Genomic DNA, 13637 nt, shown 5'->3' on the forward strand with positions numbered 1-13637 from the left:
AATGGCCTTGCTATGCTCTTTAATGCAACCGACCCAACCTCTTTATGGGTTGATGCTTTTAGCCCTGCATTTTATATTATAAATCGATTACCCTCACAAGTTTTAGAAGACCAGTTTCCATTTGAGCTCTTATATATTTCATACACAACCAAAATTTCACGTGTTTTATATGTTTAGATGTCGAGTCTTTCCTTACCTAAGGAATTACTCGAACCATAAGCTCGTCCCTTGATGCCTCCCTTGTGTTTTTTTGGGATATAGCACTTAGTAGAATGGTTATAGATGTCTAGATATGACCACTTCCAACATTTACACCACCCGCCATGCTAAGTTTGATGAGACCATTTTTCCCTTTAGTGGTGACACCTCATTTGTGGATGATGCTACTCTTCCTCTCTCTAACTTTGAAGAATCGGGTAAAACGCTATCGCCCAATCAAAGTCTAATGTTGCACCCTCACCTGTTGTTCCATATCACCCTTCATCACTGTCTCCCAGCCTAATTTGCCCAAATTATATTTCGTCTTCTACTTCAAATTTTGTGCACGAACCAGCCTTTGCTGATGAGTCGGTATCTCATGTTCCTGCCAGTCCAATCTCACCACCTTCCCTCGTTCTTTCATCTCATCCAATTACCACATGCGGCAAGGCTGGTATCTCCAATCCTCAACACTTTCTTGATTTCACTGCCATCACTTCGAGTACATTATACATGGATCTTGTTGCTCATAAAGACCCTAAGGGTTTTAAAAGTACAGCCAAACATTAAAAATAGCTTAATGCTACGATTGATGAAATTCAAGCGCTTCGCAATAACGATACTTGGGATTTAGTTCCTTGTACATCTACCTCCAACATTGTTGTTTCCAAATGGGTGTTTCGCACTAAGTATCGATATGACGGCTCCACCAATCGATATAAAGCCTGCCTAGTTGCGCAAGGTTTTGTTGAGGTTCCAGGACTAGATTACTCTGACACTTTCAATCATGTGGTGAAAGCCTCTACCATACTTCTCATACTCTCTCTTGTTGTTCACCAAAATTGGGCGCTACATCAACTTGATGTCAATAATGTTTTCTAAGATGGACATCCTAGTAAGACTATTTCTATTGAACAACCACCTGGTGTCATAGAGTCCCGCTTACCCTCTCATGTGTGTCATTTAAATAAGGCTCTTTATAGGTTAAAACAAACTCCTAGCGCCTGGTTTCAACGTCTCAGCTCATTTCTTCTTCAAGTAGGATTCACCTGCAGTAGAGACGATCCTTCTTTGTTTATGTTTAAACGTGGGTCTTGCATTCTATATCTTCTTGTTTATGTTAACAATATCATTATAACAGGAAACAATAAGGCTTCCATTTTCGAGTTTATTACTCGATTCCATCATGAATTTGCCATCAAGGACTTGGGGAAGTTAAGTTATTTTTTGGGTCTTGAGGTTATCTATACCCCTGATGGTGTATTTCTCACTTAAACAAAATATGCCTTGGATATTTTGTCTATAGTAGGTCTATTGGATGGAAAATCGGTCCGTACTCCCCTTGCTACATTCGAATCCCTTAAAAGTCACGGTGAACCTTTTCATGACCAAACTCTCCATCGTTCCCTCGTTGGTCCCTTGCAATACCTCACCGTTACCCACCTTGATTTATCTTATGCAGTAAATCAAGTTAGACAATTCTTGTATGCACCTACTACTACTCACTTCCAAGCTATCAAAAAAAATACTACGCTATGCCAAGGGTACAATCTCTTTTGGTCCCACATATCGAAGATCATCCATCATTCCTTTTATTGCATACTCGGATGTTGATTGGGCACATTGTATTTAAACAAGGCGTTCCACTTATGGATACTCAAACTTTCTTGGTGGTAATATTGTTTCTTGGAGTGCTAAGAAACAACCTACAATGTCACGTTCTAGTTGTGTGTTAGGATATAGAGCGATGACTAACTCAACTTCTGGAATCATTTGGATTACTCATCTCCTACGTGAGCTTCATATTCCAATTTCTTCTATGCCATGTTTATATTCTGATAACAAAAAGTGCTATCTTCTTAAGCCAAAATTCAGTTGCCAACAAACGTGCAAGCACATCGACATATATTTTCACTTTGTTGGATAGTTGGTCACTTAAAGTTTTACAATAACTACTTTAACAAAAGGGTGAAAACACAAGGAATAAGATGAAATAGTTTCACAAAGGAAGAAAATAGTAAGGGTCATATCCATATTCATAAAAAACATGACATTTTATTGCATCGATCAAGATTTGAAGAATTTGAAAGGAAACTAAGGAAGACCTAGTAGTAGTTCAAATCCTTTCTTCACTTGGCTGAGGCGATGCATTTCTTGGCTCTTCTTCAAATAATTTCTAAACAACGTGATCACAAATGGTATCCCAAACGGCATAGCAATCGAAATTCCAATAAAACCAAAGGTTATATAACTATTTCGCGCAATTGCATTCATGCAAGCAATGTAGGTTGCACTGAGTGCAATAATGAAATCTTCAATTCCAATTGCAAAGGGAAAGCATCTGTGAGTATGTAAATCATGTGAAGTGACATGTAGAACCTCATGGAATTGGCAAACATAAATATATTGTATGCTATTGGATTTTGGGTACCCATAATAGCAGTTCCTGCGGTGTGTCGTTTAGTAGAAGTGGTAATATTTGTGGTAGATGATAATGTATTATTGCTTGCGGATGGAATGGAATCATCTTGCCAAGCACCTCCCAGAGGACTAATTGTTGGTTGATAGGTTGTAGTTTTGATCAGAATAACAACCACGAGAAGGGTATTTCTTACTATGGTAGGAGACACTACTAGAAACAGTGGTTTTAGAGACGGGCGAATCCGTCGCTATTCCGTCGCTAAATGTTGTTTGCGATGGATCAGCGACAGATTCACTCCATAGGTAATTAAAACGTGGCTAATGACTCAGCGAGGGTTTTAGCGACGGATCAGTTTTTCGTTGCGACAAATTTAGCGACAGAATATCCGTCGCTAAATGTCACTCAATACATTTACCCAAGACATTAGCGACAAAATTTATTAAAGACATTTCGTCGCTGTTCTGTGGTAAATTTCCCTGATCAGTTTTTTTTCCGTAGCTAAACCCATTGCAAAGTTCATATACTAAATTTTTTTTCCGTCGCTGATCTGTCTCAAACTTTAGACATGATTTTTTCCCATAGCTAATCCCTCGCAAAAATCATAAATTAATTTTGTTCTTTTTCCGTCGCTGATCCGTCGCAAACTTTAGACATGATTTTTTTCCGTAGCTAATCCCTCACAAAATTCATGCATTATTTTATTTTATTTTTGTCACTAATCCGTCGCGAACTTGTAATATCATTTTTTTATTATGATTCTAAAAGAAAAAAATACTACAATCATCAAATTATTATACTAAAACATCAAATAATGATACAACCAAAAGCAGCACAGAGAGCAGTAACAGATCTAATTGTTATAACATATCTGAAATCATGATGATGGTTTTAGATGTAAATAAAGATGAAATTACAATTACACCCTTCAGAAAGAAATGTTGTATGCTTACACTGCTCCATTCATTCCATAACTAGCAAAAGTAGAGGCGATAGGGTATCAGGGTCTAATTGGGAACATGGCACCAAACCAATCACAACAGCAGATACAAGCATATACAAAACACAACATGTAAACCAATCCCAATAGGTAAATCTCTCTGAGGATTCTTCACCTGCAATATAAACAATATGAAAATTACAATTATACCCTTCAGAAAAAACAATCACAATCACTAGTATTACCTCTTCTGCTGTGCTGGTTACTGCATCAAAACCAACATATGAGAAAAAAACGGTTGCAGATCCAGCAAGTACTCCATTAGCTCCCAAATAAAGTTTCCGTCGTCGTTCTCTCGCTAAACGGATACCATATGGCACAATTTTTTATCCCTCGCAGAACCCTAGCTAAGTGCCTTCATTTTTCGAGTGATTAGCGAGGAATAGTGGTGCATCGTTAAATACTTGCGAGATCCGTAGCTGATCCCTCGGTAAATCCTCACTAATATTCCATATATTAAATAAATAAAATAATTATGAAAAACATGGTAGATCTGTCGTATTTCCCTAGCTATAAGTCTAAATTTTGCTAGAGAATAAATCTGTAGCAAAATCCGTAGCTGAAACTCAAGTTTCTAGTAGTGAGATTCTTTGAGGTCCATTGTATTTGAAGTAGTCTAACATAGCTCTAGCTCGAGATTAAGGGTTTTCATGTCTTGTGTCATGATGGTTTGGTCTTTCTTCTTGTGGATAAGTTGGAGATTGTATCTTTTCAGACTTTAAAGCTCCCGCTTGGACAAGAATCTCCATAATTTCCCGATCACCAGCTTCACTTTGGAACATTAGTAGCATATCAAGAGGAGTTAAACCTCTATAGTTTAAGGAATTCAACTCAATCTTCTCCTAGCTGGTAAATTGCCAGTTAAGTAGATAGTCAACTACCTATCAAAAGCATAAACTTTGACCAAAAAATTCCTAAAGACTTGAGGTACACCAGACAAAATATAGCTAGCCTACGTACCTCATATTGCTTCATAGAGACGAAAAGGTGTAAGGCTGTATTGTCGTGAATGTCCTTAGAATTCAGAAGATCTTCCTTGTTTACTTGCTTCAGATGTTGAATCAAAACTTGGAAAGCTTCGAATTGGTTGTTCTTCACTGCTAGTTGGAGCGAAGTCTCAAATCGCGCAGTCATGCAGTCCACAGAATCCAAGCTCGCCAAAAGTAACTCTCTCACAACTTCAACTTTACCTTTGACCACAACCAAACGAAGAGGAATTTTTCTGTCTTTTCCTTTGATCAAACATAAATCAAGGTCAACGTTGAGAAGCTCACAATTTCGGCATGCCCACAAGCAGCTGCTATGTGCAAAGGCGTAAAACCATCTTGGTTGAGCTCCCTGGAAAAATCCTGCCTCAGATTGATAATCGTCGATACAAAGTTGACATGTCCAGCAAAACAAGCTACGTGTAATGGAGTCTCACTACCCTCCCATGCTAGAGCATGAATCATAAATGGGTTGTTCTCGATCCGTTTAAGAAGTTCATTAACATCCCTATTCCATGCTGCCTCAATCAGGCTTCGATTCATGGCTCTACGAAGAGAAATCATGTTGTGTTAATCTTTCCATTCTAATAAATGAATAAGTTTATTCTCCTAACAAGTGTCATAATATTAGAAATACTCATTAATATTATATGTTACCTGTCATACCACATGTCAACCTATTAATTCTCCATTTTAAATTTTAAATTTTAAATTTTAAATTTTAAATTTCTCACTCTAATTACATTAAATTAATAATTGATTCTTCATTTTAAATATTAGATTAAAAAATAAAATACAATTAATATATATTATAAAGTGATATGATTTCATGTATTTATAGAAATCAACGATTATAATTTTATATAACTAAAAAAGTATCTCTTAATTAATAATTTATTTAAAATTATTTATTTGAAATAATTGATTAATAATTTTAAATTTTTACTATGAAAGTTTAATTAATTTTATAACCTTGGTTTTCACGGGTTATAAACAAGTTATTTATGTACGCTCACGAAGAGTTTTTAATATTAAGCAACGGGTTTGCCAGGTGTGTAGGTAGAGCTTGTAGTGGAGTCAATGAGATTAGGATATAAGGACGCCTCAAAGGATAAAAATATTAAAGTCAAGTGATTAGCTCGATGATCAGTTGCATTTAAATGTTATCCTAATAAAAAAAAATTCTTTGTGATGTAATTAAATACTACACCCTAATAAATTTTTGAAAACTCCATAAAAATCTTTATGTTTTAGATTTATAATCGATTTATTACCTTAAATGTTTTTTTATTCAATTAAGTCCCAAAAACCAGCAATCGTATTCATTTTGAACCCTTTAACCCGGTCAACCGATCATCCCACTTTCTAAATTACAGTTTTGGCCTAGATTAGAAATTTTAACACAAATTTGGTCCACAATTTTGACACAAATTTTAAAATTTTGTTAAGATTTCATCCAAAATTTAGTTTTTTACATCTTTTTTTTTTCAAAAAGAAATCTGAATATGTTTTGTTTGTTGTATAAAATCATATCTATACAAAAAAAACATATTTTTCACATAAAAACCCTTTTTTCTCTAAGTTTTGTTTTTACAAAAAACATTTATGTATGCAAAATAACCAAATAAAAACCTTTTTAAAATATTTTTGTATGCAAAATTCTTATTTATAAAAATATTTTTTTTATTATAAATACCTATTCATAAAATGTAGTTATGTGAAAATGATGAAAAATATTTATGTTAAATATGTTATTATACTCATATATATATACCTTAAAAAAATTTAGAAAATAGGTATTTATTTATTACATAGAATTCATTTTGTGTTCATATAAATAAATAAATATATACAAATCCATTTTCATAAAAATAATGTATAAAAACACATATTTTATAAAAAATATATACAAACACCTATTTTGTAATCAATGTATTTGTAAAGTATATATATATATATATATATATATATATATATATATATATATATATATATATATATATATATATATATATATATATATATATTCAAGCATGTTTTTATAAAAAAACAAGTGAATACAAAGAACAAATTTCATAGTAAACATATTTGTGTATATTTATATATAGAAACATGTTTTGATAAAAGCATATTTTTTATTAAATATAAATGTATACGAATATGTATTTATACAAACACGTTTTTATACATAAATGTACACAAATATATTTACTATAAAATATGTGATATATATATATATATATATATATATATATATATATATATATATATATATATATATATATATATATAAACGTGTTTGTATACAAAACATTTATTATAAAATAGGTATTTATATGTATGCATTTTTTTGTAAACATCCATTTATATATATATATATATATATATATGTTTGGGTGTCGAATCCATCAAACAAATAAATCCTATTTGCACTCATATGATTTAAAAAATGATAGTAATAGTGGCAAACAAGGTCGATCCTCGGAGACTCGGTTTTAATCCATAAATACACCAAAATAGTCATGTTTTTATTCCTATTGCATAAAAAGTAAATACGGAGGAGGATTTTGAAAACGAATAAAATTAAATTGAAATATGGTAAAAGGAATACTAGAAATAAAAATAAAAACAATCCGATTTCGAGTTCTATTTTCCTAATGATGCAAGCTAATAATGATTGATGTCAAATTGAATTCTAATCTAAGTTGGTACTTGGAAACATTAACGAGCTCTAACACTTCCCATTCACCAAATTGTTTAACCAAAACAAACTCTTTGAATTAAACCTAACCCTTCTAATCTAATCTAAACAAGCTCTTAGAATTAAACTGAAAGATTGCATTAAGTTTTGTGTGAATGTTCCCAACAACATCCAATACTCCTCACAAGCTCGGGAGCGTAAGAATGTGTGATTTTGGTTTACATTAAAAATCGTTCAGTGGAAATCAAATTAATGTTTATTACTTGTTTTAATTCACAAAACAATTACGGATTTTGTAAATCAAATAACTTGAATGATCTAATCCTAATTCAAGTGGCCAACATGAATCAAAATTAAAATCAAACTTTTTAATTAATACAAAACCAAATTCACCAGATAGAATACAAATTCAACATCAAATCATATGATCAACTACATAAAAAGAAAATTCAAACTACAAAATCGGATGTGTTAACTAAAATACGATAAATAAATACTACAAAGTACTAACTAGTTGATGATTGAATTAGCATCAAAAGATTTATTTAGACGTGTGATCATGGATTGTTACGTGCAATGATTTTTATACAATTCCTAGTTTGGTCGCGGTTGTCAACAAGCTCTGACAACCCGTTTCGCCAGACACTCGATTAAAACAAGCTTTTTAACCAAGCTGCAAACTTATCTAACTAAAATGGGTGCTTCAATTAGAACTGACTCACTACAAAATTATCAAACGAGCCATTTGTAATTAGGTGAGAGCCGCATTAAAACACAAACGAAACACCAAACACAATGAACCCTCACGTAAGTTCGGAGAATTTACATTGTACCAACATGATTTCATAACACAAGTGTATTATTTGCTACTTAGACCAATTAAAAGAACAATTATGAATTCAATTAATTGATTGGCAATTCATCATTAAAATCCTAACCGGGTTGCTCAAGCCCAACTAAAGTTGTAACAACGAAATTAATGAAATCAGAAATCATATGGATAGGAGCGTATTAAATCTAAATAACAATCTCACACAACGATCTAAAACGAGTCTAAATAATTAAACTAATTCAAACATCAAACCCGGTGGTTTAGCAGTTTAAAATGGCTAAACCCCGGAAACTACAATTCAATCAACGAAAAATAAAACTTACTACAAGAAACTAAGATTGTTTTGATGCTAAATAAATCTTCAAATCGTCGTTCTCGCTTTCTGTTTTCGCTGTGCATCTGGAGTTGTTCCCCCAAAAAAGATGTTGCGTGCGTGAATATATATCCTCCAAAGAAATTGATCCCTCCTCTTGTTGGTCACGTGAGTCTTGTTTTCTAAATGTGGGCTTGTGGACTTTTACCATAACATTGACATTGGAGTTGCGTTATAGACTAAATCATGTGGGCTGTCAAAATGGATTTTGGGCTAAACTTAATTCACAATGGGCTGCCATTTTATGAAGTTGGGCAGAATTTTGCTTCTGTTGACGTGGCCCAAAGCTGCAACAAACGTACTCCAAATCCGATCTCCACCGTTCAAATTAAATATCCACGAGTTATAAAGTCACCGGTAATTTCAGCTCGATCGGACCTTGTTTACCCTTCGATCCACTCACTTGATTAAGACCGCACAATGCTTCCAGATTTCCAAAAAATCTTAAAATAGCTTCCTTTTATTTCTTTATCGTGGACACTGTTATGGGACTTCAATTGCGGTTGTAAGGCCTTCCATGTGACTTTTATCGGTGCTCAAAAATGTCATTATCCGCTTACATAAATCTGTAAAAATTAAGCTTAAACAAGTAAAATTGTCTCAAACTAACGATGCAATGAAACATATGAAATGCATACTAAATATACACAATATATCGTGAACATAATTAACAAAATGTACTAAAATGATACATAAAAATGAACCTAACAATATATATATATATATATATATATATATATATATATATATATATATATATATATATATATATATACACGCACACAAAATATTTTTATATAATTAATGAATATCTATTTTATAAAAAAAATTTAAGGGTATATATGGGTATAATAACGTATTTTACATAACTGTATTTCATGTATTTTCAGATAAATATGTTTTTATAAATATGTATTTAAAATAAAATAAAAATTATTTAGGTAGTTTGCATACACAAATGTTTTTTTAATTATATAGAAACAAGAAGGTTTCTTATGTAAAAAATATGTTTTTGTATAAGTATGATTTTACACAACAAATAAAACATATAAGAATTTTTTTTTTGAAAAAAATATAAAAAAGCTAAATTTAGGCTGAAATTATAACAAAATTTTGAAATTTGGGCCGAAAAGTATATTATTTCGGACCAAATTTGCAATAAATTTTAAAATATAGGTCAAAAGTGTAACTTTTGAAAGTGAGATAACCTTTTGACCCGATAAAAAGGTCAAAATGAATACGACTCCCTATAATTTTTGACAGAAAAATCGATATGGTTCAACCACTACCATTTTTTCCATATGGAATTTTTGAAACATGAAAAACAAAGAAATGACCCTTAACTAATGGGTTATATTAATTTTATATTATATATATCTTTCATACATTTGGGACAAATTTAAAAAACAAAAGGCAATCTATTATGAAAACCCTATTAAAATGAATTCATGCATTAACTTCTTGATTATTAAAAACATCCGGACTTTTTCTTTTTATTTAAATGTGTTCTTTTTTACCGGTAAACCAAAATTAATAACTTTTTTTTTGTTCAAATGTGTTCTCAGTAAAAGAAAAGTCCATGTAAGTGAGCAATTTTTTAGTGACGACCGAAATTTGGTCACTAACAACATCTTTTAGTCACCACATAAAGTTATCACTGAGTTCTAAATTCTGAAATCTGATAATGATATAAATTTACCTAACAAATTTATGATGGTTGTCACTCGACGGTAACTAAAGCGTAGAAAAAATGTATTATTATTATTATTTAATTTCATAATAGTGACTACACATAATGGTCGTTACTTTGACGGTTAATGACCTAACATAGTTGTCACTATATTCGAGACATGACCAAAAATAGTGGTCATCAAATGACATTTATTTTTCAACTGGTACTCTGTCACCTCGTGCGTTGCCGCGAATAACACATTTTCAAAATGAACCATAAAATTACAAAATAAAATTTTGATGGGAATAATTATATATGGAGGACGCGGGTAAAAATAAATTTTGACATTATATCTTGATTAGCACACTACACAAATGATAATTATTTAAGAAATTATAATGATAAAAAACAATCTTAGTAAAAAAGAAAACTATAAAAACAAATATGTAATAGACTAAAACTGTAACTTTAAATATAGTAAGTACCAAAATTACAACTAGATACCAATAATTTGACTTTAAAATTATAAGGATAAAAATTGTTACATCAAAATTAGGTTAGGGGTACAAAATATAAAAACAAATGAAACTAAAAGAATGAAAAATAAAACAAGAATTAAAAGTTAAAGGAGATATGAAAAGGTAGAAAAAAGGGCGAAAGAAACAGCTCTATCTTTGCTTACCACGTCGAATGAATAGTAATTTTTGGTTTTAAAAACATATTTTGGTATCTACTCTAATAAATAAAGATTTTTTTATCACATTTTATATTTTTATTCATTTTGCCACATTTATCTTTATGGTTATTTTAAATTAAATTTTATTTCACATGTAATTTTATGGTTTTTTATTTTATTAAATTCCATATATTATTTAAATTTAAATCTAATAATAAATGCATATCAATTTCATTAATGAACTTTCCTTCTAATTTTAAAATTATTAAATTAAAGTTTCATTTATTTTCTTTATTTATTTATATAAATTATTTGTTTAAATTTAAACTAGATTATGACCCCCGTTAAATAGGGGAACATAAATTAAATACGTATCACATTAATAGGTGGTAATGTCTTAGGTGGAATTTTAATAAAAAATGTTAGTTAGATTCATTTTTAGAGTTTTTGAACCAAAATTTCTAAATAAAAATATTTAATATTTATATTAGAACTAATTGGTTTTTTAATACAGTAATTTTTAACATAAATGATCCATGTGATCTTTGTTTTATCACAACATGATGCGACTCCTTGATTAAAAGATGTTGTGTAGTAGTTGTATGAATTTACTTTGTTCGGTGTACCAACTCTCAACAGAGGCTCATATGGCTCTTTTCATATTGGCCTTGTAAAACCAAAAGCAACAATAAGTTGTTATATGTAACAGCAACGTTAAATTCTGGAAAAAAAATCGATAAACATTACAATTAAAGTGTTTTTCCATAACCATAAACATCAAATTCATACATTGTAATTTGGTCAATTTCTAAAGTATTTTTCCTTATAAGAATTAAAATATGATTTTTCATGCTACACCTAATCACATATACATATCTTCCGATCAAATAAATTATTACAAAAAAAAACATGTTATGAACAAAAATATAATATCAGTTTCATAATTTGTCAAAGGTAAACACAAATAAATAATAAAGAACTTTCATAAATCTTGCCTTTTGGTCACTGCATCCAACTAACAAATGAAATTCAGTTTAGATGATTGATTCAAGAAATGCATCCATGACTTCTTGTAGCTGAATTTGGGGAACTGCTAAGATCTACTGAGATATGAGGGAAGGGTCTATCATGCTACGGTTGGTTTCTGGAGGGAAATACAAATTGAAAATCGTTAGCACATATCTTTCATATCTGCTTCAATTATCAATTTTAGATCAAACTTGTCAAAATCAATTACAAAAAACAAAACCAAATTATGTAACCTAACAATCAAACAACATATTTTTCATAGAAATAAATATAAAAAATGTACAATTTACACTTTATATAATATTCTTCAATTATATCTTACCTTTTCATCTTTAATGGTCACTAACATCTCTTCCTACCTTATTGTTGTGATATGCATTTATATCGAAAATAAAAGAAAGAACTATAGAGAAGGAATGTTAACAGAGTGATCTTTCATTGAAAACGCAGCAAAATTCTTCATAGAGCCGCTATGATTCCTCTATAGACCACTAGAAGGTCTCTATAGTGACAACCGATGTGGCATCTATGAGAACGCACCATTTAAAGTAACAGTTTTGATTGATGTAAATGAAAAATCATTTAGAATGCTTACCAGTTGTGATTGTTTTTCCACTTGGATGTGAATATTAACATTCTTGTAGAGAAATGAAACTTCAAATGAACCCTACATATCCAAATCAACAAACATGACAGCACAAAAAGAAGCCTAAATTGACATATAACCAAATTTCCAACAAATTTCAAAATTTTAAGCTTTTGCTAAACAATTTTTCAATTTATCAAAAATTTATTTTATTACAGCCCTATATGAGTAATCAATAATCTAAAGCAAGTGAAAGAAGTAACTGTTCATTTAAAGAAAGTAAAAATATACAATATTGTGGAATTGCTTATAATTTACATGTTTGCTTATTGTCCTGGATGTACCCGGCCACTTGGACATCTAGTATTATTTGATTAATTAGTGCATAAATTGCATTATAGAATATGAAATTTAACACTTGTTCGAATTCATTTACACTTGATTTAAAAATAGAAAATTGACAAAATTATAATCATAAAAGTATGCTTAATTCAACAAATTTGTTATCTAAATTAATGGAAAACTGAGTTTCTTGAAGAAAAAAATTAAATACACAAAAACGATATAAATAAAAAACAAAGAATGGAGCAAAGAATATTTGAAGATCATGTCAGAAAAGTATGACCAATAAGATCTTTTTGGTACTTTTCAATATAGTTATGGTTAATGTTTTCTCTTCAAGATGATAAGTACAAGTGAGTAGAGAAAAAAAATTTATAATCATAAACATATGCTTAATTCAACAAATTTGTTAACAAAGTTAATGGAAAATATATTTTTTGTCAAAATAATCAATTATTAAGTATGTAGGGTATTACTACTAAAGGATTTAGAGTTTTGCATCATCCTCAAGCTTCAATACAGACATCAACTAATGCTCATCACTTTCAAGTAAAATTCTCAACAATTTAAACTTAATTATAGTAAATCTAGTCAATAACATTATAAAAATGGGTAAGGTTAAGAATAAATACATACAGTTATTGAGTTAGATAGTTGGAAATCAAGCAATTGCAATTTAACATGTATAAGACCGATTATTACTTTCAAAATCGGACGTATTTACTATATTAATAAAATTTAAATGCAAGGTGACTGTTTTGCCCATGATGAATTTTGATACCATCGATGTTAATTAAGAAGATATATCATGTTGATTTGCAAA

At 30.4% G+C, this 13637-nt stretch overlaps 1 pseudogene; it reads right to left on the reverse strand.

Moving 5' to 3' along the window:
- Positions 1–2468: 2468 nt before the first annotated feature.
- On the reverse strand, positions 2469–5146 carry LOC145122890 (uncharacterized; annotated as a pseudogene).
- Positions 5147–13637: the final 8491 nt, after the last annotated feature.

This window comes from Lactuca virosa, chromosome 1, assembly GCF_052849685.1.
Source record: "Lactuca virosa cultivar CGN04683 chromosome 1, Lactuca_virosa_CGN04683_v6, whole genome shotgun sequence".
Lineage (NCBI taxonomy): Eukaryota > Viridiplantae > Streptophyta > Magnoliopsida > Asterales > Asteraceae > Lactuca > Lactuca virosa.